A 25,518-nucleotide genomic window follows, 5' to 3' on the forward strand; every position below is an offset into this window, starting at 1 on the left:
AAAGGGCTCCATGGGTTGCTTAGGGATTAAGCATCCAAATTAGGGTTTCCTTGTTAGATAACCCTAATAGCCTCACTATATATAGAACCCTTAAGGCTCAAAAACGTGGGGAACTTCTCTTCTAGGGTTAGAACACGTTTTGGGCAGCCTCCATCCTCTCTCCTCCTCATCCTCTTGCTCTTGGTGTTTGTGAACCATTAGAGGAGTGACATTTGTGACTCTAAGCTTTCTAAAGTCAATACAAGGAGGAATTGGGATTGTTATTGCTACATAACAATCAAGGTAATATCTTAAACCTATTCTCATGTTAATATGATTAGTTGAATGCTAGAATTAGGGTTTATAGTCTTGGATAACTTGCATGTACAATAGAGAAACCTAGATCCAAGCATTAGGGTTTGTATGAGCACATAGGATGTTCTTATGACCAAAACCCATCAGAATATCCATAAAAAGCCCTAGAACTCAACAAAAGGGAAGAAAAGGAAGTAAGTATGGCACTTTGATACCTTCAAAAGATGCTAGCTGAGGCAAAACCCACTTCCCACTCCTTTCTTGCTTCAATTTTGTTTGCACTCTTAGCTTCTTTCCTCCTAGATCCTCTTTTCCAAGCTTCAAACCCACACCAAGGCACACACACACGAATTAGGGTTTTAAGGGATCTCAAAGACTGTAAGGAGGCCCAAAGGAGGCTGAGGCTCCTTTAAATAGGGGTGCAAACCCCGGGATTTAGGGTTTCATCTGCCAGCTCCTACTCGCCGAGTCCTAAAGTGGACTCGCCGAGTAGGTCACTAAACACGTGTTCTCACCCCGCTGCTACTCGACAAGTAGGTCGACCAACTCGTCGAGTAGAGCTTCATCCATAAATTCTTAATTAATTAATATATGAGGATCGGGGCGTTACACTTGTTATTTGTGTGGTATTGTAAACTTGTCTGTCTTTTCCCACATGATTCGTAGTATGATTGAGGATCTTCGTAGTTGGGAGTTGTAGTTGGTTAGTGTCCAGGATGATTCATGGTCGAAAGATAAAATATATGATCTCACTGGTAGGAATAGCAACTGCAATGTGAGAAGTGTTTAGTTGAGATTCGAACTTCCTTAAAGTATGTGCGATGACGGAAGAGTTGTTCTATGGAGGTTGCTCACTCCGGAGGGAAACAATTCATGGAGAAGGGGGACTATATCAAGTAGGATCGATCGATCCATGCCAGTTTTGTCATCGGTAGTTAGTAGTTGGTGCACTAAGTGGGGAGAATTGGAAAATTATCAGATGAACAACAAGCATCCAAGGTTGGTTAGCTGCTTGGATTCAGCAGTGTCATTAGCCGAGAGTGTGGTATGGCTAGAGCAGGTAATATACACATGGAGCAGGGAACAGACCATGGTTTCAGGTAAGGTAGTTGATCGACATGAGGCCTAGGATTAGGCCGGGGTAAAAATTCATAGAACGGATCTGGAGTTTGGAACCCCTAGAGGGCTAGAACAGACTGCATGGGAGAGATTCTCGTAAAGAATGGTTCAGGGTGATGTACAACAGTTTTTGAGCGGTCAGGATAGACTGAAGGCCAGTGGGGGTACCAGTCAGGCTGAAGGCTCGAAGAACGGTCTAGACAGGCTAAAGGCCCAGAAGGATGGTCCACACATGCTGAAGGTTTTGAGAGTGGTCCAGATAGGCTGAAGGCCTGGTAAGGCGGTCCAGTCATGCTGAAGACTCTGTATGTGTTAGTAGACCTGTATGCGGAGAATGAGTGAGTATGTCGCTATGAAATAGCAATCGATAAGGTCTGGCCCCAAGTATTGATCATGATGATGGAGTTAGAAAAAGTTCGTGTATGGGCTTCGTTAGCTGTGTGATCGGATTTGGAGTATATGGGAGTTAGGGAGTAGCAGTTGCTCTACATGGGTGGTGTAAAGTGGAGTTTTAGCACCATGGCACTTGTTGATGTGGTAAAGGTCGTTGAGTAGACTTCCTTGAAGAATGGAAGGGAAAGGTATGTGGCTCCGGGAAGGAGTGTTGGTCATTTGAAGGGAAAGCAGTAGTGTGAATGGTTGATCGAAAGTATTTCAGTTATTGATAGCGAGCATTGAGATTGTACCAGTTGTATGGATGCACATCCGGGTTGGGTGTCCGTTGAGGTTGTGAAATGATTAACATTGATATCGAATCAGAGGAGTTCAGAAGTGATGCAAGGGTAGATCCTTGGGATCCAAGTATGGTTGTAGTCATGAGTTATGTATGTGGTGATGTTCCATCCTATGGATGATCGGACCTGAGATCTAAAAGTGGAGCGTTGGATCAAAAGTAATTTATTAAGGACATGGTCATCATCTTACCAATCTCATTTAATGTTTAATTTTTTTTGTGTTATTTAATATATTAATATAAATGTCTAAAAATTTACATCATAAATCAAATTTTCATATTTTTTTTAAATACAGTATTTTTAGTTTTTTTTAATGCATATTTTTTGATTTTTATAGAAATCATGATTTTATGAAAAAAAAATTGAAAACATATATTTTTTTAAAAAACTGCAATTTTATCAAAAAACTGCATTTTTTTTTAAAAAAATGCATCTTTAAAAAAATGCATTTTTTTTCAAAAAAACTGTCATTTTTCTAAAGAAAGCTTCTATTTTTTTTAAAACAACATTTTTAAATAATAAAGCTGCAATTTTTTTTAAAAAAACTACAAGTTTTTTAAATAAAGTTACATTTTTTTCAAAAAAACTGTATTTACAAAAAATGCACTTTTTTAAAAGTAAATTTTTAGGTGCATATATGCATATTTGTTCAAATGCATATATGTATATTTCCTATACTATAATATTCGTAAGTAAATCACAAAAAAATCTCATTTTTATTAATTAATCTATAAACATAATAGTACAAGTATTTTATTTGATACAAAATAAAACATAAAAAATAAAAATGCTACAAATTTCAAAACGTTTTCATGTCTTCGTGTCAATTTTTCTTTATTTTCTTCAATTTATCATTCTTCACCTCTTCAATATTCACCACAACTTCTTCCAAATCTACAAGAAAATTAAAAAAAATGATTGATGCAAAAACACTCATAAAATTACATATGTGATTTACATGTGAATCACATGTAAGTCATATGTGAATTACATGTAATTCATATAATGCATATGTGATTTATATGTGAATCACATATAATTCAGATGTGAATCACATGTAATTCATATGTGAGTTCCATGCGAATTACATGTAATTTATATATGAATTACATGTATATATGAATTACCAGAAACTAGACTTGACAAATCCTCAAAAGATTATTAACATTAAAGTCAAATAAGTGAGCTTTACTTAATATAAGTAATGGTTCCTTTTTTAATCAACCATAAAAATGTAGGTTGGTACCTTTCGATATGAATGGAGGAGATTTCCTTCCAACTTCTTGTCAATCTTTTTCACAATTAACCCATTACACATATATTTTTTATATTATTAACAAGTGCTTGATAGTTGGACAAAATAATTTTGAACAATTATCACATTGAGCCCAATGTTCTTATTCTTGCTCCTTGAAACATAATAATATAATATTGTCAGGTTAAGTAAAATTTTGTTATAATTACATACAGAACGAGAAAAAAATGTTTAATTGATTGCTACCTAGAAGAGCGGGCAGTAAATATACTCCCCCTCCCATGTATATTGCAACTCAAGAGCATCTTGACTCTCAATTAAAAGTCGTTTACTTTTTGAATTAATATTTCGGCTTCTTTTTTTGTCTGGTTGAAATGAGTCAGGCCTTGACTTGCTTCCTTGCTTATCATTTGCATACCAACTGGCATCTCTAATAGCCAAGTTTATATTTCTTGACAAATGGATTAAATGGGAATCTGTGTTTCTTTTTTGTAACTGAAGAAGACACACACACAAAATAAAATATATAATACCAGAACAATTCGATCCCCATAGCTAAGTGAAATGGATTATGTATTCAGAAAATTAAAATTCCTGTCAAAATGGGAATGGACTAGTCAACCACCAAATTATGTTTTCAATCATATCGTGAAACCTAGGTTAGCAATATGATAATAAGTACGATCCTTGATCATACATTTTAACTATCAGTATACAGAAATTTCATAAAAAAATCCTATGTATCCAAATTCTAAATGTTTAATATGCTAATTATCATTCACTTCATGAACTATATGAGAAACTATTTTCACAGCAACAAGCCAAAAACAATTGATGCTGAACAACTCTAATTTGATACTATTTCAACATAACTGATGAGGAAGTTGAGAATTATGTTATCATGATTCAAAACGTCCAGAACATGCCTAAATACATTATATCAATTCCAAATACATATAGGTAACCTAAACATTAAGCATACAAATATCATCTAATTGTTGAAGATGAAAGTACCGTTGTTATGACTCATGGACCAACGATTCCTAGATACATATAATTATGTCGATAATGAAAGATCTTCATTGTAGTCGCTGGAGAAACTAGGGTAATAAAATAGATCCGTAAGAAAAACACAATCGATTTGGATATGAAGACAATGAATCCTGGATCATTGATGATTGAAGAAAATGGTGATATAAACTATGAAATTTGGATTGATTGTTGATCCAGATACGCAAGCGATTTTCGGATTCTGCATCAATTCGTCTACAGGAGAAAGGAATGAGAGATCTCATTCAATGTTATGTGGATGTTTGTAGATGGTTCATGTAGTTGTTGGTTTGCGAATAGAGGTAGGGGTTGTCGTTGGAGGGCAGAGGGGGAAGGAGGTGGTCGTCAGAGCTCATAGACTTCATCTTGAGGTATTTTTCGGACCTTCTTCAGATTTGGTGTTGATTCCTAGAGTTAGGGTTTTCTAACCCCCTTTAGAGGATGGATTTGTGGAGCAATTGGTCCCTTCTCAAGTTCATGCTTTGGATCTGGACTCAAAGAGGTCCAGAGACCTTAACCCTTGGAGCTTTTTGGAGTTATTTTGGGAGCCATGTACTTAGGATGTTATTTTGGGTCTAAATCACCAAGTAAGGACATCTAGATGCTATTTGAGTGTCAAGGTCTGAACTTGAAGTGATTATCATGCTTGGGGAGGTCAGATCTATGGATTAAGGGAACAGATCTGACCTCAGGAGGTCTATGGAGTTTGTGCATGGAATGAACTCGCCGAGTCCAAAGATCAGACTCGGCGAGTGAGGTTAGGGTTTCCCGTAAATCACTCAGTGAGTAGACTTGCCGAGTTGGGGAAATAACTCAGTGAGTCCGAGGGGGATTAGAGGTCTAGAGTTCAAGGCATAACTCGCCGAGTTGTTCTTGAGACTCGGCGAGTTGAGTCGGGGTGGCCCCGCGATTCATGCCAGGTGTGACTCATCGAGCAAGGGAAGGAACTCGACGTGCCAAGCGGGACTAAAGAGTTAGAGGACACGTGTAGACTCGTCGAGTCGCCCTAGTGCACTCGACAAGTCGGGTCAAAGTTTGACCGTTGACTTTTGTTGACTTTTAGGGTTTGGTCAACAATGAGGCCTTTAAGCCAAGAGAGGGGTAAAATGGTCTTTCACCCTTCTGAGGGTGTTAAGAAAGGTTTGAGTATAGTTATATTTATGAGAGTATTTACTATGTGATTAGACGGAGGCTAGATCATATTTCTACCGAGTCAGAGATTTACCGAGACATCTGAGGTGAGTCTTCTCACTATACGTACCTATAATGGTATTATATGTTGACCAGAGGGTCTTATGTGTTATGTATGAGATTATGTGCTATGTGTTATATGTATGTTGTATGATGTTAAAGACCGGACCGAAGGGTCCAACGATACAGACCGGGCCGGAGGGCCCAACAATCTATGACCGGAACAGAGGGTCCAACGAGCTACGGGATTGGAGGGTCCCGCTGAGACACATCGACCGGAGGGTCGTATTATAGCCTTGAGTGGCGTATGTGTTGTATGCGGTATTTTGGGGAACTCACTAAGCATTTATGCTTACAGTTGTTGTGTTATGTGCTTCAGGTACTAGCGAGGACCGTGGGAAGGTGCCGGTGTGACTCGTACACACTGGAGAGAGAATTTGATGTTATGATCTTGGGATATGTTATGTTTTAATAACTACTATTGGATATTTTGAGAATATTTTTATGTGAACTTGGTTAATGAAAAATGAAAAAGTTGTTTTGAAAATTACGTTGTTACAAGTTGGTATCAGAGCCTTGGTTTGAGGGATTCGGATGCATCTTCGGGCGTATCTGAACTCAAACTGAGGATTTGAGGAAAATTTTGATAATAAAGTAAAATTTTTGAAAAGAGTAAAAAGAGTGTTGAGACAAACAGAGCAGAGCCGTGTGTACGATCAGCCAGCTCCCGAACGGTGAATCCCCAAAGTACCCTTACATTATGTGTTATGAGATATGCTATGTTATATTATGCATGCTAGAGTAGGCTAGGTATTCATATTAGGACTAGAGTGGCCTGATTTGTGATGCCTTAGCCTAGGAGATTTCTGCTGTTGAGTTGCTTTGAGAGCAAGTAGATAGCAGTTAGGAGCTCATGAGAGGTCTATCAGAGGGTAGCCAACACATAATGAGAGTAGAGTACTTGTGATCCGGGATCCAAGGAGGAGGACTTGGGGTGAATGCTGATACGGTGTGGTCAGTATTATAGGGCCTGTACTACTGAAGACACCGGATCAGTGGGCAGTCCAAGTAAGAATCCTTTGGACAACGGAGGATAGGTAGGGTTGCGTCATCGAGTATGAGTATGATCGATCGAGTCTCTGATATTTATTGTTGTATTTCAGAGGCATCATGGTTGGGACTCGACAGACACCTGAGAGCAGTGGTGTCAGCGACGAGGAGATCCGTTGATTGATTCATGAGGAGGTGGCTGCTGCCATCCGGGATGAGATTCCAGAGATGTTTGGGGACATCAAAACCACATTGATTGAGACCTTTGATGAGCGGTATGCAACACTAACTGAGACTGCGGCAGCTGCAGCTACGGCTGCTGTTGCTGCTGCCAGACCTCAGGGAGGTGACTCGTTGTTGTTTCGGGAGTTCAACAACACGAAGCCACCCGAGTTCGATGGGACGCAGGACCCGATTGCTGCGATGAGATGGATCTCTGACATCGAGGGATGTTTCTATACGTGTTCTTGTCCAGAGCACTTGAGGGTACAATTCGATCTAAACCAGCTCCGCTTGGGAGCGAAGGATTGGTGGAAGTTCGTGACGGCGAGCTTCACATTGGCTGAGATTTCTGAGGTGACGTGGGAGAGGTTCACCACTATGTTCAGAGACGAGTATGTTCCCATGGTGGAGAGGGAACGGTTGATTCAGGAGTTCTTGACCCTCAAGCAGGGTACTGATTCTGTTGTAGTGATCACCACGAAGTTTCATGAGAGGGCGATGTTTTGCCCTGAGCAGGTATCTTCTAAGCAGGCTCGTATGAGTCGTTATCTGAGTGTTCTGAGGAGAGATATTCGGGGGTTCGTGGCAAACATGACTTACCGGACATTTGCTGAGCTCCAGGAAAATGCCCTAAAGAGGGAGATCGAGTTGGAGACTCAGGCCAGGGAGGAGGCCGAGTCACAAAGGGTGGATCGGCGACCGGCTCAGTCTCAGCCGGCAGCCAAGCGGGCTAGAACCGCTGATTCGAGATCTGGGGGCGCAAAGGGCCGCACTTGTGGGAAGTGAGGCAAGAGTCACGAGGGGTCGTGCAGGGCTGGAGTATGCTACAAGTGCGGGAAGGAGGGTCATATCGCGAGGGATTGCCCCAAGGGATTTTCGGTTTGCTTTCATTGCAACCGGACCGGCCATCAGAAGGCCAAGTGCCCTCAGCTACTTCAGGGATCAGCGCAGGGATCTGTGCCTGCCGTTAGGGATACCGAGGTTCGTCCAGTGAAGGTCGAGGCACCGAAGGCTCGTGGGAGAGATTTCCAGCTGACTGCGGAGGAGGTCAGCACGACGCTCGATGTTGTGGCTGGTATGTATTTTATATTCATCTTTTATTTGAGTTGAGTTATTGTGCTTATATGATGATATGCGTAGGTACTTTTCTTGTGAGTTCTGTGCCTGCTTTGGTATTATTTGACTCGGGTGTGAGTCGGTCGTTTGTTTCCGTAGCATTTAGTCAGCACATTAGTATCCGTCGAGAGGCGTTGGGTCGACCTCTCTGAGTTTTCATAGTTGATGAGCAAGCAGTGTATGCTATGGATGTGATTCGAGGATGTGTCCTTGAGATCTTCGGTGTGGAGTTTCCGATAAATCTGGTTCTGATTGCGATGGAGGATGTGTGTGTTATAGTGGGCATGGATTGGTTGAGCCGATATGGAGCTGTGATAGACTGCGAGCGTCAGTTGGTGACGATACGAGACCCTAGTGGGGGAGTACTTATAGTGTTCGGTGAGGGAACCCGATGTGGGTCAGCGTTTTGTTCGGCCACCAGGGCGAGGCAGAGTTTGCAGCAAGGTTGCAGTGGATTCATAGCCTATGTGACAGACACACGAGTGGCCGTTGGGAGGCCAAGTTCGATTGATGAGGTTCCGATAGTGCGCGAGTTTCCGGATGTTTTTCCCGAGGAACTATCGGGTGTGCCTCCCGAGAGGCAAGTGGAGTTCTGTATCGATTTGGTTCCGGGAGCAGCTCCTATCGCCAAGGCGCCTTATCGCCTCGCGCCGCCAGAGATGCAGGAGTTATCCTCGCAGCTTCAGGAGCTGTTGGGGAAGGGGCTTATTCGACCAAGTAGCTCACCTTGGGGAGCGCCGACCCTTTTTGTCAAGAAGAAGGATGGTTCACACCGGATGTGTATTGATTACCGGGAATTGAACAAGTTGACGGTCAAGAACCGTTATCCGTTGCCAAGGATCGATGATTTGTTCGATCAGTTGCAGGGGACGTCTTGGTTCTCCAAGATAGACTTGAGGTCGGGTTATCATCAGATGAGAGTTCAGGATGAAAATATCCAGAAGACAGTGTTCAGAACTCGTTATGGGCATTACGAGTTCGTGGTGATGCCTTTTGGGCTCACCAATGCACCAGCTACGTTCATGGATCTCATGAACAAGGTGTGCAGGCCGATGCTGGATTGGTCGGTGATTATATTCATTGATGATATTTTGGTGTATTCAAGGTCTAGGGAACAACACGAGGAGCATTTGAGGGAGATCCTTGGAGTTCTGAGACCGGAGAGGCTTTATGCCAAGTTCTCCAAATGTGAGTTCTGGTTACGAGAGGTTCAGTTTTTGGGACATCTAGTCAACCAGAATGGGATATTGGTCGATCCGGCCAAGATTGAGGCGGTCATGAGGTGGGAGGTGCCGAGATCACCCACCGAGATCAGGAGCTTTCTGGGTTTGGCCGGCTATTATCGGAGATTTATTAAGGATTTCTCCAAGATCGCCGTGCCACTCACCAAGTTAACCCGGAAGGGTGCTGTATTTTCTTGGGGTCCGGAGCAGCAGACCTCGTTCGAGACACTTCGCCAGAAATCATGCGAAGCCCCAGTGTTAGCCCTTCCAGAAGGGATGGAGGATTTCATGGTATATTGTGATGCATCGATATTCGGATTGGGAGCGGTGCTTATGCAGAGGGGGCATGTGATAGCATATGCATCGAGGCAGCTTAATCTTCATGAGTCGAGGTATCCCACTCATGATCTGGAATTAGGAGCGGTAGTGTTCACTCTCAAGATCTGGCGACACTATTTGTATAGGGTTCGGTGTACGATATACACAGACCACAAGAGCTTGAAGTATATGATGGATCAACCCAACCTGAATATGCACCAGAGGAGGTGGTTGGATGTGGTCAAGGATTATGATTGTGAGATCCTGTACCATCCGAGCAAGACTAATGTTGTAGCTGACGCTTTGAGCCGTAGGGCGGAGAGCGCCCCGATTCGAGACGTTTGTTTGAGGATGAAAGTGATGACTCCGGTGTTGGACACCATTCATGGGGCCCAGGATGAGGCCGTGAGGCCAGAAAGCCATAAGAAAGAGCGAGTTGTTGGGCTGGTATCAGAATTCGTTCTCCAAGATTGTCGTCTGCGGGCGGGACGCGTACCATTTTGATGGAAGAGGCTCATCGATCGAAGTTCTCGATCCATCTCGGGGCCACTAAGATGTATTTGGACCTGAAAAGGGAGTATTGGTGGCCCTGTATGAAGTGGGATGTCGCATGGTTTGTAGAGAGATGCTTGACCTGTCGCAGGGTTAAGGCCGAGCACCAGCATCCACATGGTAAGCTGCAACCGTTAGAGATTCCTGAGTGGAAATGGGAGCAGATTACTATGGATTTCATCACCAAATTGCCAAGTACTGCGAGAGGTGTCGATGCAATTTGGGTGATTGTGGACAGGTTGACGAAGAGCGCTCATTTCCTTGCTATCAGTGAGAGCTCTTCCGCGGAGAGGTTGGCATAGATGTTCGTGAGAGAGGTGGTATCGTGGCATGGAGTGCCGATCTCGATTGTCTCAGATCGAGATGTACGATTCACTTCCAGATTCTGGAAGAAGTTTCATGAAGAATTGGGTACGAGGCTGCATTTTAGTATCGCATACCACCCACAGACTGACGGGCAGAGTGAGCGGACGATTCAGACGCTCGAGGACATGCTCCGAGCATGTGTGTTGGATTTCGGAGGGAGTTGGGACACGTACTTGGCCTTGGAAAAGTTTTCCTACAACAAAAGCCATCATTCGAGCATTGGTATGCCACCCTTTGAGCTGTTGTATGGGAGGAGGTGTCGGACCCCCATTTGTTGGGGAGAGGTAGGGCAACGTGTGATGGGTAGTACCGAGATCGTGCTTCAGACGACAGAGTAGATTCATCAGGTCAGACAAAGGTTGTTGACCGCTCAGAGTCGTCAGAAGAGTTATGCGGATAGACGCCGGTCCGAGCTCGAGTTTCAGGTCGGTGACTTCGTGCTTCTGAAGGTCTCTCCTTGGAAGGGAGTGATTTGATTCAGGAAGAGGGGCAAGTTGGGGCCCCGATATATTGGTCCTTTCAGCGTGATCGCGAGGATAGGCAGGGTAGCCTACCGTTTGGAGTTACATGCAGAGTTGGGTCAGATTCATGACACTTTCCACGTGTCGCAACTGCGAAAGTGTATAGTCGACGAGTCGGCAGTGGTGCCATTAGAAGATATTCAGGTGGATGCGAGCCTGAACTATATTGAGAGACCGGTGGCGATTAGGGATCAGAAGATCAAGGTTTTGAGGAACAAGGAGGTGCCTCTGGTGCAGGTCCAGTAGCAGCATCGGAAAGGGTTAGAGTTGACTTGGGAGCCGGAGCGTGAGCTGCGGGAGCAGCATCTAGAGCTGTTTGCGGAGTAAGACTTCGAGGACGAAGTCTAATTCTAGTGGGGGAGAATTGTAACATCCGGATTCCCATGTATAATATTTTATTCCTTTATTTTTGGAAGTTGAGAGGGGACTCGGCGAGTTGGTGTTTAAACTCGCCGAGTATGGTCGCGGATTCTTATCCGAGTTCACAGCTGGACTCGGCAAGTTCATGAGTCGACTCGGCGAGTCCACGCTGTTTAATGAAACCCTAATTTCCTGGGTGGGTTTGGGACCTATTTAAAGGCCCTTAGGGCCGTCATTTGCGGCTACCAAACCCCAAAGAGAAACCCTAAGAGATCTAGAGCATTTGTGAGGAAGGAGAGGCCATTTTTGATCATTTTGTTGGTGTATTTGCAAGAAGGAGGTGACCAAGGCAAGAGGAGACTGAAGGAGGTGTGATTCTGGTGATTTCAGAGCTCATAGACTTCATCTTAAGGTATTTTTCGGACCTTCTTCAGATTTGGTGTTGATTCCTCGAGTTAGGGTTTTCTAACCCCCTTTGGAGGATGGATTTGTGGAGCAATTGGTCCCTTCTCGAGTTCATGCTTTGGATCTGGACTCAAAGAGGTCCAGAGACCTTAACCCGTGGAGCTTTTTGGAGTTATTTTGGGAGCCATGAACTTAGGATGTTATTTTGAGTCTAAATCACCAAGTAAGGCCATCTAGATGCTATTTGAGTGTCAAGGTCTGAACTTGACGTGATTATCATGCTTGGGAAGGTCAGATCTATGGATTAAAGGAATAGATCTGACCTCAGGAGGTCTATGGAGTTTGTGCATGGCATGAACTCGCCGAGTCCAAAGATCAGACTCGGCGAGTAAGGTTAAGGTTTCCCGTAAATCACTCAGTGAGTAGACTTGCCGAGTTGGGGAAACAACTCAGTGAGTCCGAGGGGGATTAGAGGTCTGGAGTTCAAGGCGGAACTCGCCGAGTTGTTCTTGAGACTCGGCGAGTTGAGTCGGGGTGGCCCCGCGATTCATGCTAGGTGTGACTCGTCGAGCAAGGGGAGGAACTCGACGTGCCAAGCGGGACAAAAGAGTTAGCGGACATGTGTAGACTCGCCGAGTCGCCCTAGTGCACTCGATGAGTCGGTCAAAGTTTGACCGTTGACTTTTGTTGACTTTTAGGGTTTGGTCAACAATGAGGCATTTAAGCCAAGAGAGGGGTAAAATTGTCTTTTACCCTTATGAGGGTGTTAAGAAAGGTTTGAGTATAGTTATATTTATGAGAGTATTTACTATGTGATTAGGCGGAGGCTAGATCATATTTCTACCGAGTCAGAGATTTACCGAGACATCTGAGGTGAGTCTTCTCACTATACGTACCTAGAGTGGTATTATATGTTGACCAGAGGGTCTTATGTGTTATGTATGGGATTATGTGCTATGTGTTATATGTATGTTGTATGATGTTAAAGACTGGACTGAATGGTCCAACGATACAGACCAGGCCGGAGGGCCCAACGAGCTATGACCGGACCAGAGGGTCCAACGAGCTACGGGACTGGAGGGTCCCGCTGAGACACATCGACCGGATGGTCGTATTATAGCCTCGAGTGGCGTATGTGTTGTATGCGGTATTTTGGGGAACTCACTAAGCATTTATGCTTACAGTTGTTGTGTTATGTGTTTCAGGTACCAGCGTGGACCGTGGGAAGGTGCCGACGTGACTCGTACACACTAGAGAGAGAATTTGATGTTATGATTTTGGGATATGTTATGTTTCAATAACTACTGTTGGATATTTTGAGAATATTTTTATGTGAACTTGGTTAATGAAAAATGAAAAATTTGTTTTGAAAATTACGTTGTTACAAATATTCTATTAGAATATTTCACGTATTTTTCAAAAAAAAAAAAAACGGTAATTATTTTTATTTTTTATTTTTTTTAGTTAAATAAAGTTTCGAAAATAATAATTAAAAAAAGAATTTTTGGATTTTTCCTTTTATTTTGCATTTTAAAATGATTTTTAGATTTGGTCTCACGGTTTTACAAAATTAGCATGGTTTCAAATTAACCTGAACCAATATATATATATATATATATATATATATATATATATATATATATATATATATATATATTTATGGTGAGGTTCAATAGAGAACAACAATTAACCAAGGTACCAATCTTTTTTTCAACTTTTAAAATTTATTTTTTATAAAAAAAAAAACTAAAAATATAGAAATTCATAACTTTTTATCCTTTTTCCAATGATATCAAATTCGATTTTTTTTTACGTCAAATTCACAATGTGAATTTTTGAAAATTCACAACGTGAATCCTAATTCACATGGTGAATCCGAAAAATATTTTTTACATTCACAATGTTAATATATGAATTTAGATATTTTTAATTTTTTTTTTTTCGATAAAGTGAGTTATTGGTGTATATCCAAATTTGCATGTGGTCGAATTTATATTTACATATGTTGACGTCTTTTTGCTTAAATGCTTGAGTAAGTTCAACAAACTAGCCAAACTCGGGCCAAGACCCAAGACTGATGAATGGCAGGCTGGCAGCCCATGTCTTTACCAATTTAGCTTTATCTGAACACTAAGTCTGAAAGGATATCTACACTATTAGCCTTGTTTGTTTTCTTCATCATGACTTTTTAAGTACGCCAATTCACTTTTCACATTATGTATTTTATTATACTTCTTTCGTACTTCCACCGGGTGGTTCCCAAAGAATGTAAAGCTTTAGCGAGACGAAAGCTAAAGACTTGATACTGAAATACTGAGTTCTCCGAATCGGGATGATAAACAGAAGTTCGTCTTCCGGACCGGCCTTTTATTCCATTTTAATGTTTTATCTTATGTAATTAAAAATCAGATTGTAAAAGATATCATGTTTACAAGAAAATAATAGATTGAATCATGTGGGTTACTGGGTTATAAATGATATTTTTTAAATATTATTATACAAGTTTCTGTGATAAATATTATAAATGATAAAAGTGTATAAAATGAAAAATAAGTCAATAATCATGTATTATTTTGGAAATTTTAAGTATATAAATACGTTTCGTCATTTCTAGTCGATCGCTAGAAAGACAATTTATCAACTTTATCATTTTTAGATTTCGAATAAACTAATCAATATTTTTTTTTCAAACTTCGTTTTGACAATAACATATAAGAATATTAGCTCCCTTTTATGGAAGATTGCTTTTGAGCAACAAAAACTTTGTTTCTCGACAATATTCAAAAATCCTACAGGATATATTGTAATATACTACTCTTATATGGGTTTGAGATTAATGATAATGTAACCTTGCAAATAACAAACTTTCTAAATATGAGAGTGGCGGAAAATCCCCACTCCATATCTTAGAATATGTTATAGAAAATCTTGTAAGTTGATACAAGTTTTAGGACTTTTGCATATTCATTAAATGAGTTACAGTCCTCCGGAGTTGGGATATCAAAGTTGAAAGTTTTTCAGTTTTTCAGTTTTAATGTGTAATATTCATTAAATGAGTTACAGTCCTCCGGAGTTGGGATATCAAAGTTGAAAGTTTTTCAGTTTTTCAGCTTTAATGTGTAATATGTGAAACTTTTAGAAATTGCATAACTCATACTTTTGAATCGGATTATAACATCCCAAATTCTCACGCTAGATTTTTCATTTTTAAAATAATATAACATCAATTTTTAGTAAAGTTACATTCATGATAAACCATTTGTTCATAAACCATTATTCTGAAATCAAAGTTAATAAGAAAACAATACGGAATCTCAATCATAAATCTGTTGATGTGTGTGTACAGTCCCGCCTTCGCAATTCGATAAGTACCTACAAAAATATTTAGCCCACAACTGTAAGCACAAAGTTCAGTAAGTTCCTCAAATATCGCATACAACATAACATAACAATCAACTGCAGGTTACCGGCAACCCTGGGACTATCAGCGGTCCCAATGGACTAACAACAAGTCTTGGGGATTAACAGCACACCTCACGGGTTATCAGCAACCCTGTGAACTATCAACAGTCCCATAGACTCACAACTGTCTAGAAGTTATCAACAACTTGAGTCACATATAACAACAATCAACAAAATAAGACCCATATGGTCAACAAGTATATACTACTACACATGCAAGTATAGTGAGAAGACTTACCTCGCAAGTAGCAGCTAAACACCACATCTCTCATCCACTAAAGACTGATCCTACATGGCACCTAACAACAATAAAGAGTACCCTCTCAGCATACACTCCAAAACCCTTAAATTGACCAAAATTCAACCCATGCCGAAAGTCAAAGGTCAAAGGTCAAAAGTCAACAATCAACCTTCCTATGCCCTGCGTACAAGCTGTTCTACACATGGCGTAGAGCTATAGATGGAGACGAGCCAAAACTAAGCTACACTTAACGTATGGGGATTTACGCCCTGCGTAGCAGCATGATTGCCAAAATTTTCATTAAGCTCTTAATACATAAAGGTAGTCCCTCAAACTTTCAACATGGACCTTAACAATGTCTTAATGGATAAAGTTTCAAACTTTACCCATTAAGACACTCCCATCAAGCAAGATCTAAACTTTATGCACTAAAATGACCAAAAATGCTAACACCACATCCATGGCTTAAAGAACAAGCACCAAAGCACAAATTTCCAAGTCCAACAAGTCCCAAGAATGTTCCATATAGCTTAAAAGGTGTTAGAGTTGCCTCAATCCACAAAACACAAGCTTAAGGGACCAAAAAGTGACAAATATAACAGTTATCATGTAACATCTAATTTTTCAGTATTTGCTTTTGACCCTTGAGTTAAGATTTGTTTGCAAGATTGGTTCCCAATGGCATTTTTGTATTTGTGGGCGCAACATGGGTACGATGGGCGTACCTAGCCCCGTCATTGTACGCTGAGCGTACACTAATATGCATGGTGTACACAATTTGGACCAAACCCTAATGTTAGGGGTTTGTGCATTATATAAGAACCACTATAGTCTCAAAACCCTTCCTCTTATCAGCCTTCATCCAAAAATCGACCCTCTTTGCAAACCCTAATCTATTTTGAGCTTTTGGAGTGAATTGTGGGCTTTCTTAGTTATGAAGGAAGATCATCAAGGAAGTGGCTTTGCTCTCAAGACTTTGGATCCGACATTTTCTCTTCATTTTGCATCTTTTGGAGGAAAAAAAACTTCAACCTTGATGTATATTTCTTATGGATCTAGTTTTAGCTCAAAGTTGTCACCTTTTTGTCCTAAACTTGATCTTTGTGAGTAGGAGATACTCCAAGATGTTTGGGTTGTCCTTTCAGAAGTTTTAGGGTGTGTTAAGTCATAAAAATGTGTTCTTGGTCATTAGTTTCGCTCCATACAGCTAGAGTGTCTTAACGGGTAAAGAAGTTATGGTTTTTGGAGCTAAGGTAATAGCCATGCTAAACCATGATGTTGGAAACTTTATGGTTAAGGACATCTTTTGGGGTCTAGATCTGGATTTTAGATGTAAGTGCTTAAGGATTACGCACTTAATGGTTAAAGTGGTGAGCAGCTACGTACGTTGGGCATACCAAGGGGTACGTTGCGCGTACGAGGTCTGCTCCCTGATTTTTGGTCAACCATGTGGTACACACCACGTACAAATAGAGTACGCTCAACGTAATCACCGAGTCAACTAGGTTGACTTTGACCTAGATTTGATTAGGGTTCAAACTAGGGATACTTTAGGTATTTTGATCTCTATGTTGAGTTAGTCTCACTAAATTTATTAAGGTGATTGGTAGAGTTGATCTCGGAACGACATGCTATTCAGTTTACTCATCTGTCTGTGAGGTGAGTTTTCTCACTATATCCACGGGTCGAAGGCACTAATGTTGGCCCATTATTGTGTTACTTGGAATGATACTTACTATATGGTTTATATGCGATTGTATGATGGGTTAAAATATACCCTAGGTCGGAGCCCACTATGGTATGTTCGGGTTGAAATATACCCCATGGTCAGGCCAATATGTGTTGTTCGAGTTGAAATAGACCCCAGGGCGAGGCCCTAGGGCAGGGCCCATATGTGTATATTATTGGGTTGGATTATACCCCCATGGTTAAGCCTAGTTGTATGATTGGTATATATCATACTTCTTTCTTTCTTGGAGTCTTCTCAAAATGCTTGAATTTGTTGGATTGAAAAGTATTGCTTGACTCGTCGACCTTCTTGTCTTCCTTCTTGTTAAAAGCCGATTCTGGATCTTTAAGTGGTGGCACTATTGGAGTTTTCGATCCTCAAGTCATAAATCACTAAAACGGAAAACAAAACAAAAATGAAAACGCGTAAAATGAATAAAAATAAATAAACTAAAAAACTGTCTGTTTAGTGACCACGACGTGGCCAAAGGCGCCCACAACGTGGCTGCTGAACAAACAGAAAAATCAAATTAATGCAGAAAATAACTTTTTACGGTTTCTACCCCACAAAAAGGACCGAATAACTAAAAGTAATTAAGAAATCAAATAAGCCACTGCTCAGCAACGGCGCCAAAAACTTAATGTGCACAAAGGGATAGCAAATATTCATGGATCCTTGCATTTGGGAGGTAACTTCTTTTGGATAACTGTAGACACGTTTGCATTGACTTGAATCTTTTCATTTGCCTTGAATTTCCTCTTCTTGGTGCACAAATCCTTGAGAAAATTTGCACAACTTGGAATTTGCTTAATAGCATTCGATAGTGGAATGTTGATTTGGACCTTGCGGAAAGTTTCAAATAATTCATTTTCTTCTTCTATCTTCTTGGAAAAGGCTATCCGGGAAGGAAAAAGTGGTGGTATGACCAATGGTTTGACGGGTTTGTTGGAAGAGTCGGGTTGATCAACGTTTGGCACAACCGGTTCCTTTAGGGGAGCTACAACTTTTGAAGGTTCAACAATGATGACTTCATCTTTTTCTTCTCTTGAAACTCTTTTAGGGTTGCTTTCTCCAAGTGTTTTCCCACTTCTTAAAGTTATTGCACTCACATTGGGGTTCTTCTCAGTTTGAGATGGAAGTCTACCCCTTTTTTCTATCTTGTTGAGAGCGCTGGCCAAGTCTCCAATTTGTGCTTGAATGTTGGAGAAAGTGTTATGGGTCTCTTTTTGAAACTGGGTTTGGCTTTGAGCAAGAGAAGTGACGAGTTCTTGAAGGCTCATTTCATGGTTACCACTTGATTGGCCTTGTTGTGGAGGTTGTTGGTGATTTGGAGGGTGAAAAGAAGTTTGTGGATATGGAGGTTTTTGGGAAGGATATTGCGGATGTTGGGGTCTCATCAAAATGTTTGGTGGATTTTGCTTTGGTGGGTATGGGTTGTTTGTGTTATTCCTCTAATTTGGGTTGTAGTTATTTTGAAAGCCCATGGGTCTTGGTTGACCTTGATATCCTCCCATTGCATTAACATCCTCCGGTTCACTACCAAGTGAGGGACACTTATCAGTATAATGCCCCGTCATTGCACAAATGCCACACACCATCAATTTTTGACGACTTCCCACCACCATTTGACTTAGAATATTAGTCAAATCCAAGAGCTTTGATTCCAAGTGTTGAGTGTTGCTAACTTCACCAACCACTTGTGGAGAATTTCTCTTCATTTCATTTTGGGCTCCAAAGTTCCGTTGATTTTGAGAAATGGTTCCAAAAAGGGATCTTATCTCTTGGGGTGTCTTGTTGAAGATGTCACCACCACTTGAAGCATCAATCATCCTCCTATCTTTGTCATTCATTCCCTCATAATTTTTTTTGAAGAAGTAGTTGTTCGGGAATGTTGTGTTGAGGGCAACTTGTACACAAATTGTTGAATCACTCCCAAAAATCATAAAATGTCTCGTTCTCCCCTTGACGAATCCCCAAAATGTCGCTTCTTTGACTTGATATCCGGGAGGTGGGATAGAACTTGCTATTGAAGGCCTTGAGTAACTCTTCCCATGTGTGAATAGATCTCGGTGGCAAGTTGAATAACCATTCTCTAGCTTTATCTTCCAAGGTGAGTGGGAAGACGGTTAGCTTGAAATCATCCAATGTCACATTTTCGGGCAACATGCTAACACATATCATATGAAATGACTTCAAATGCTTTTGAGGGTCTTCTCTATCCAAACCAAGGAACTTGGTAAGTTGATGTATGAAACTTGACTTCAATTCAATTCCCCGGCGGTTTGCGGGGTAAACAATAGCAAGAGGTGTGTGAGTAGCATCCGTCTCCATCATTTGTCTAACTGTCAACTCTTGAGGGGGATTGGGTGGGTTGGGGTGATTGGGATAATGTTGCAAGTAATTGGGTGGTTGTTGGTAAGGTGGGTATGGGTATTGTTGGGGATTGTAGATTGGTGATATTGGTTGTAGAGAGGTTATTGTTGTGGGTACATTGGGTTTTGGTACATTAGAGGGTGTTGGTAATTGGGTTGATTTGGGTAATGTACTTGTTGAACTTGAAAAGCATTGTTTTGAGGTTGGTTGTTTTGGTGGAAGTGTTGTTTTTTTAGTTGTTGTGGTGGTTGATAATTGGGTTGGTTTTGAGGAGGGGCTTGATTCCAAGGTGGCATATCAATGAGAGGTTCTTGTTGTTGTCTTGGTTGATGGGGGTGGGGTATTAGCATCTTGATTATTTGGGTTTGGGTTGGGATTATGAGGTGGAGTGTGATTCATGGCTATGTAGTTTTCAAATGGAATGTCTTCAAAGGATTGACCAACAATTGGAGAACTCGGCTCGGTGTCGGTATCACTTGAAGTATGAACTTGATCTTCTATGTTGATTAGTGGAGAAGAGGAAGAAGCTTGAACTAGTTGTTGTTGCTTTGCTTGTTTGGCTAACTTTTTCAACCTTTTTGCTTCTTTTACAATTTCCGGATTGTAGATTAGTTCACCGGTTCTTGTAGACCTAGGCATAAACAATCAAATAACAATAACCAATTTCCCCGGCAACGGCGCCAAAACTTGGTGGGATGTCAAGCCCACCAAGCAAATTACACCCTTTAGTTTGCTAATAAAACGTAATATAATGGTAAAAAGGGGTATCGATCCTCGGGGAAATGGTTGTATTCAATCACCAATGCAATCCAAAAGAACTAGTGTAATTAAACTAATTAACTATAATTAGACTAAAAAGGTGGGGGGGGGGTTGATTCCTTGAAAACTAAAAAAACTTGAATAATTAAAAATCTTGCAATTAAGCAAGTTGATGAGATGCTCAAAGGTTGAGAATAATTGGTTAACTATGGCAATTCAACACAATGAACATTTATGTGCTTATCATTAGGATCTAATACAAAGCTTATCCTTCATCCCAAATTGGCTATAGCAATCATGAAGCATGAGATGCCAAGATTCCTCATAGGTAGTATGGAGGTTGGGGAAGCCCACAACACACCTTCTTAATTAAGATCAAGGGTCAATTGAAGCAATTGATCCCAAGAAATCAATTAGCCTTAAGAATGAAGGAATCCCCAATTCCTAGAGGATGTCAAATGCTTACACATCCATAAAGGAGTTATGATTCATAAGCTAGAGATGATTTCTACCATCATAAAGCTTTTGTTCTAGATAAATTCAATGATCCAATGCAAAATCAAAGAAACAAATCAACAATTGCTCATTCAATTACTAAGCTCATGATCAAAGCATCAAATAAGCATAAGAATTGCAAACTAGAATCATAAACATGGAATAAATTGATAATCAACATAAATCCTTCAAAACCCACAAACATTCATTGGTTTTCAGCCAAAGTCAACCAAATAAGAGTATTAGCCACTCATGGCAACAAAGTAACAAGAACAATAATCTAATTGCATAAAGAAACTACCTAAGATTTGGAAAGATGAAAGGAAATGGTTTCTATCTCCCAAAATCGCCTCTTGCAGGTCTCCAATGGTGAAAAATCGTCAATGTGCCTCTAGATCTGATCCCCCAAGAGTTATGGTGAGCCAAATGACCAAAATGCCCAAAACTGGGCAGTTGTGCGGGTACCCGCGCAGCTGAAATTCCACCCGCGCAAACGCTGCTGTGTTGCCATTGGTGCACCATTCCACTACTCCACCCTTCCACTACCAAATATTCCTTTGGTCCCCCCTTGTCCATGTAATTTGAATCCACCAATCATCATTTAGCTACAAAATGGATGATCCAAACCCAAAATTAGAAATTTATGATCCATCTTCACAAGCCCAAATAATCCAAGCCATCAACTTTAAAAGCCTAATTCTTCTTCTTTGATTCTGCCAAGCCCAACAATGCCTTGGGAGCCCACTAAGCCGTCTTCACTCTAATCCACAATCACAAAAAGCTCCAAAACCCTGCAAAATTCCTCATGCAACATAACAAGTCGCCGATACGATCCATGATAAAGAAAATAAAGAATATACAATGCAATACTAATAAAAAGAGCTAAAAAACTAAAATAAACTAATAAAAATAAGGAAATAAAATAAGTTATCACTAGAAAAGACATGATAAAATCTAGCAAACCAAAAGATTTAATGATGATCTTCTTTCAATTATCTTTAAAGCTCTAGTGCAAAATGAAATCTTCATTTCTGAGGGTTTCTAAGGGTTTTTAGTCGTAATACTTAGCTTAATCCTCAACCCAACCTCTAGAATTAGACCTAATGTTCGGTTTATATAGATACCAAAATTATGGTTGCCACGTCGTGGTCAACACTTAAAATGTGTATGCCCCAAGTCACCGGGAGCTTCTATGTTAGGACAAGTGACCACATCGTGGCCTTTAGATTTCCACGTCATGGCATGTAATTTATGGCACAACTTCTTCTCTTCGTCTATGTTGCTGCTAGCTTTGGCCTCCAAGTTTCCAGCTTTCTTCAAGTTTGGTCCTTTTTTTTCAAGAATGTCCTTTTTGGCTGCAAAATATAATTTAACTCAAAAAGTACCAAATATCTTTGCTTTTAACCAAATATATATTTTAAACGTATTAAAATGATGCCTAAAAATATGTATAAATATGACAATATCAGTTATTGATATACCAAACACTGAAGTTCTGATGTTGAAGACTCTGAGCCGCCTTAGCTGATCAGATCTGGAACTAATCTCTAAAGTTATCTTGTTTCTGGTGGTGCTGAAGATATCCCCTGATGACATATTTGGCCTTGATGGGGTTATCAGCATGTGAACCAACTGAAGGCATTATCAACACGAAAGGCACTGATGACACATTGATGACTAATTAGTGTGTCCACGTAAGACCTGATTCGTTGGTATTAATGATTGATTAGAGTGTCCACGTACTGAAGTTCTTACACTGATGAACCATTGATGATATGATATGATGATGACGTGATACGCTGATGGTTATATATTATCTGATGAAGCTGAAACTGTTTGAGTTGAAGCTGAAGTTGATAAGCGGATGACTTCCTGATGCTGATGTCATGATCAACAGATGACTTCCTGATAGATGTCACACCCCCAAACCAGAACGACGGAAACGTTTGGGGGCGGAGGACATCATGTTCAATATAAAGGTTTCAAAATGTTTACATAAATGTATTTGTTACATATTCAAAAGGTAATTACATAAACATCTTTCAAAAGAAGTAATTAACGTCGGAGCGTTAATCCCCAAAAGTTGGTTTCCAAACCTGCTTAGCGGTTCCCTGAGAATACAAGTTATTTCAAAGAAAAAGTGTCAACATTTAAGTTGGTGAGTTCATAAGCGCTTTTGAGAAAAGGTATGCCATTCCAAAGTTCATGCGTTTTCCAAGAAAATCCCTTATTTTCTTATAAAAGTATGAAATGCATATAAATGTTCATTTTGTGAATTGTAAGTAGTTGTACCAGGAAAATCCCTTATTTTCCTATTAGTTGATTGTTATAGATACAGGAAAATCCCTTATTTTCCTAAAGTAAAAGGCAGTCTCTAATGTCCAAGACTGAAAATCGCAAGCAACTAACATGCTTAAAGGTTGAGGCATAGTTTTATATAATAAAGCTATAAGAAGATCGCACTTGTTAGATGAAGGATAGTTTTAATAGCTACCCTTTCATAAAAGCATAATACCATAATAATTGTCTATCCGGTGAGTTTTATAACCATACTAAACATAATATGCCTGTTGCGACGGTCTTCAGGCGTCGAAACGTTTATGACAAACTGTCACCCAAAGGACTGTAGCTAACAGTCAGGGCGCGGGATCATGACTTCCCGTATAGATCTATACACATTTGACACGCTCTCCAAACGGGAGACTCTGGTTATAATAGACAGGACTTTAAATTGTACCTTTTCGCAAAAAGGTAGCGTTGAAGATGTAAATGTCTCACGGATTCTCAACTAAGTCTGTATTAAGGTGATAGTTTTGTATACAATGTTTATTCTCTTTAACAATGTTTGACTAAGCATAAATCATAAGTTCTTTGAATGCATAAAATGTTTTAACAAGGATGGCTAACAACAAGTTCATGAGTAATATGATGAAAAATCGTTTGTATGAAATGATTTCCTTTTCTACCGTGTTACAAAGGCGTGATGATGAGTTGAGTTTTCTAGTAAAAGCATCATGTTATAGTTGAAAATGGTTACCCTTGATATGATGTAGTATGCAAACGTATAAATAAAACATATTTCTATTTATAAAACATATTGTATCCCAAGAGGGTAAAGTTGTGTTGTGAGGTGTTTTGCATGATAACAACTTCATATGATAGTTAAAACAATAGTATGAAAAGTATAGCAAAAGATCGATGTTTCACACGATTTTAGCCGTGTGTTTACTTGTATTCCCCCCTTAAAAGTGTTTAAAAGCAGTTAAAAACGTATTTAAATAGTGTTTGTAGGGGTATGAACTCACTTGATTGAAGTGGTTGTTTTGAAGTAGTCGAGAGAAGAATCGAGCAGAACTTCGACTAGAGAGAGTTGAAATCTCGGGATTCTCAGGGATCTCGGGAGTGTAGAACTTCCTTCGGGACTCGAGTATGAAAAACCGTGGCTTCGGGAAGGCTTATCGAGGTAAACACGCAGAGTAACATCACTTAGAAGTAAAGAAATGAGCACCAAACCCGGCACCCTTAAGCTTCTATTTATAGGGGCTGATTTGGGGTCTCACGTCGTAAGTTTTGGATCCTCATGTCGTGAGGCCTAGTTAGCATGATCCTCTTCGATGATTTGATATGGCTGACACTCTGGAACCCATCAATCACGAGCTCACGTCGTGAGGCTGAGTTAGCATCGGATTTTGTGTCCCGAACTTGTAAAATCCGAAACTTTTGCGTACGAGCTCCGATTTCAACGTTCTTTATATGCACGCGTAGGTGTGAAAAGTCTCTACGACTCTCGTTTAGACTTCATCGGCTAAATTTGACTTTATTTTTATTATATTTTTTTTAACAGGCCGGACCTGGAAAAGTCCGTTTAAATCCCATAACTCCTTCATATGATGTCCATTTTCGTCAGACTTTTGACTGTTGTACTCCTATTGTCGGGGTCTTCAACTTTTGTTTAGGTTGTGTCAGCTAAAGACTGCTCGATCTCTATTTCGAGTTTTTAGATGTCTACTGCTAGGTCAGAAACTTCGAAAAATCATAACTTCCTCATACGAAGTCAGATTGGGGCGTTCTTTTTATGTATTCTCGCGGTTTAAAGATATTTTAAACTTTCATTTAGATGCCTAAGGCTAAAAGGTATTTTATTGAGATTTCTCGATTTATGCTTAACAGCGCTTTACCGGTAGTGTTACGAATCTTTGATTGGTCATAACTCCTTCGTTATAACTTGGATTTTAGCGTTCTTTATATTTTTGGAAACCTTATCACGATATCCACCACATAGTGTACCCAAACAGAGCTGTTTGAACATTTCATTTTCGATGAAATTCTTATTACTTTACAAAGAGGTTACAAGACTCAACTTTTAGTCATTACATTGACCTGAAATAACGGGTTGTTACAATAGACCTATCAATGGGGCTGGTTTTGAGCCTGATTCACTCCAAACCCATATGAATTTTATGGGTTTTGATTTTAATTTGATTTGTTTACCCGTTTACCCTTTTATTAAGTGGGTTTGGTTTGGATCATTATTGATTCGCTCCACTTATAACTCACCACATTTAATACTATATATATATATATATATATATATATATATATATATATATATAGAGAGAGAGAGAGAGAGAGAGAGTTAGGTTCATATATAAACTCTAATTATTATGTGAATGTGTGACTAAT

The sequence above is a fragment of the Lactuca serriola genome, chromosome 2 (genome assembly GCF_051521515.1).
Source record: "Lactuca serriola cultivar US96UC23 chromosome 2, Lser_US96UC23_V15, whole genome shotgun sequence".
NCBI classification, from domain to species: Eukaryota; Viridiplantae; Streptophyta; class Magnoliopsida; order Asterales; family Asteraceae; genus Lactuca; species Lactuca serriola.